The sequence below is a fragment of the Solanum stenotomum genome, chromosome 4 (assembly GCF_019186545.1).
Source record: "Solanum stenotomum isolate F172 chromosome 4, ASM1918654v1, whole genome shotgun sequence".
Taxonomy (NCBI): domain Eukaryota; kingdom Viridiplantae; phylum Streptophyta; class Magnoliopsida; order Solanales; family Solanaceae; genus Solanum; species Solanum stenotomum.
Genome location: NC_064285.1, coordinates 19,188,307 through 19,191,329, shown reverse-complemented (window position 1 = coordinate 19,191,329; position 3,023 = coordinate 19,188,307). Strand labels below are relative to the sequence as shown.

General features: G+C 32.2%; 1 long non-coding RNA gene across 3 annotated transcripts in view; it reads right to left on the bottom strand.

Annotated features, from left to right (window-relative positions):
• Nucleotides 1-1,019: 1,019 nt before the first annotated feature.
• LOC125861853 (uncharacterized) overlaps nucleotides 1,020-3,023 on the bottom strand; it is a 4,044-nt gene continuing 2,040 nt past the window's right edge. For 2 of the 3 annotated variants that reach the window (XR_007445989.1, XR_007445990.1), the window contains exon 3: nucleotides 1,806-2,994. This is a non-coding gene — a long non-coding RNA (uncharacterized LOC125861853). Of the gene's footprint in view, nucleotides 1,187-1,805; nucleotides 2,995-3,023 lie in introns of those variants that run through there. The other variant, XR_007445991.1, reaches the window with a different exon arrangement.

The following is a 3,023-nucleotide window of genomic DNA, read 5'->3' as shown; positions in this document are numbered from 1 at the left end:
AACAAAATAGAGCATAGCACAATACCCACTACATTAAATCTACGCAACCCCATTTGAGCACCCCTAGATCTTGGGGTTTTTGCCACCCATCACAAAAAGTAAAGAAAGTATACATTCCATGAAAGCAGCCATGAGCAACTTGAAATCAAGAAATTCATAGTAAACCCACTATGGATTTAACTACAATTTATCAAATTCAAGCTTCAAATGTAAAACCCTAAGCAAACTAGAAAAAAGTGTTCTTTCAAAGGTAAAGTATTCTCACTTCTCAAAACTCTTCAGTCTAACTCTACAATTGAACTAATAGAACTCCCTCATAATTTTACCTTTAGGGCTATTTATATTTTCCCAAAATTTAACCCAAAAATCTACTTTATAATTAATTTAGCGACGTTAGTCGGGTTCTCCAACGAAAAGGTTGCAAACGTGTATACGCCCCCCTGATAGGACTGCGACCTAACTATGACCTAACTATATCTGTGACTCGCCCTTCGCTCCTCAGATCGCACTACTAGAAAATAGACCTATAGCTACAGTTCTAAAATTTTTGCCATAAACAACAAAATCGTTGCAATAGTACTATTGCGACGGTTTTGGACCCGCTACATCTGCTCGTGTTGCAACATGCCTATAGCAACAGTTTATGCAATGGTAGGCAACCTGTTGCAGTAAATTGTCTATTGCAATGGTTTACACAAGTGTTGTTATTTCCTTATCTATAGCAACGGTTAGTTAGTATACAACTACGATCCGAAATCTTTGCAATATTATGTTTATGCGACGGTTTTTGAGGCTATTGCAACATTTTTTATGCTATTGCTACAAATATTTTGGAGCTATAGCAACGGTTATCTAGAACTATAGTATCAGTTATTTAGAGCTATAGTAATTGAAGGAACTATTGCAACAATTATTGGTGATTTATTACAATAATTATTTATTTATAATATAGTATAATACACTAAAATTTATATAAAATGCGAAAGGAAAGTAGATTAACAAAAGAAATGATCCAAAATTTCTAGTTTATATTAATCATGTGTTAAAAATATATACAAGAGAGTACGAGTATATAAAGTGACTATGTTCTAAAAGAAATTTTTTCAAGAATATGTGAGGGCATTGCATATGACCATTCAATACCTAAGGGTAAGGTATTCATTTGCCTCATATTGCTTTGCTTCACCTACAAAAGGTGATAATAAATGATTCAGAAAAATGATTATCAAAAATACAAACTAGTAGCCTGATCTGTGCATAAAAATCGAAAAAAATCATTAGCTTAAGAATCTCCCAAGACATTACATAGAATATATAATTAAAAGTTGAAATGCACTTTCATGTAAAATGAAAAGTGAAAGTAAATTATTAGTCATGCTAAACACAATAACAATATTGGCATGTTTTAATCAAGCAAAACGTAGCAGCCACAGTTATTGTAATAAAGAAACATTGACGAACTAACTGAATACTTCCATGTATATTTCACCTATCAAGTTAAGGAATATTTTCTCTAAATAGAAGTCAATTCATACCAGTACTTAGAGAAGTTTAAGATACTATAAGATGCATTTTATAACAATCAGTAAATACTTCACAATATAAGTAATTTCTAACTACAAAACTAATTATAGATGAAATACTTACCAATTTTAATTTGTATAACGGAACAATTGAAATAAGGATATGGCAAATTGACGATGATAAAGATAATAAGATGTTTGGCATAGAAATATTGATATACTTGGAGGCCATGAGAGATCCCAAGAAGAATAGGGTAACAACCTCTGCAACAATATGTCGAACCATTGAAGCTGGTTAAAACAGTCTTTAAAGTAACATTTTAGGTAAAAAAAAAAAGCAACAGTAGTTGGCTAAAAACCACAACAACAATTTGGCTCAAATCTTCCCAAGTAGATTATTGAACCATTAACAATATCATGAAGACTAAACTTATGACAAAAAATGTTATGTTAAGAATGAGAGACCTGCAGTTGGGATACACATGTAGCAATTGGAGCATGTCAATAAATATGCTTGATGTAGAAAACTGACTGAAAATATATACTCCTCTTTTATTCTCACAGGATTTGAAGGTGAGGAAAATTTTGTAAAACACCTAAATAATTTGCTGCCAAAAGAGTGAGTACAGGTACTAGGCAAAATAACATAATGTTTCACTAAACAAATAGGTTTCATTGATAGTGAACACAAAATATCCAAGGAATAGAAGTAAATTACAGGGTTCCTTTTATGACATGTGGTTGACTGAGTTGGTGCACGTATGAGGTTACATAAGTAAGTGGAAATGCATCTATTATGTGTGGTTTTAATCTGAAAATTAAAGGCATGGGAACTATAGAAACTGTGGAAAATATACCAGTTACCATCTAGGTTAAACTCTTTCCCAAGAGACTCCATGATAAGCAATTGTAAATATGCATTGAATAGCAATAAACTGTCTTTGTATGAGAGGACAATCATATCCAACAAGGTAAGAAATAGTGTATCCACATAGTCAAATACACAACTATATTTTCTTCTAGTATCGCAACCACAAGTCTAAAGGTGAACCAAACCTTGGATCCAACTCAATCAATTTTCCAATACCAACACAAAGTAAGTATTGTCGCCGGGTTATCTCGATTGTGATGACAAATAATAAGTTGGTACAATAGCCATCATCAGTTTGTTCTAGTACAAATAAAAAACAAATTCTTGAAGTAAATAAGAGAAAAGGGATAATGGCCCATCTTATCTATTCCTGAAGTCAGCCACAAAAAGAAACTTTGGCTCTCATTATTCTACAATGAAATTTATTTCAATTGTATGTATTTGTAAGATTTACTAATTATTCTCAAAACTTCAAATACAAAAGAATAAACTTTTGTATTCCAAAAGAAAATAAAAAGGGCCATATAGTCATACCACAGTTGTCTTGTGTACTTCGTCAATCAATGCAGCACCAGCACACATGTCTCTATTATCAACTCCCTGGAGTGAAATGATATATGAGGCGTAAT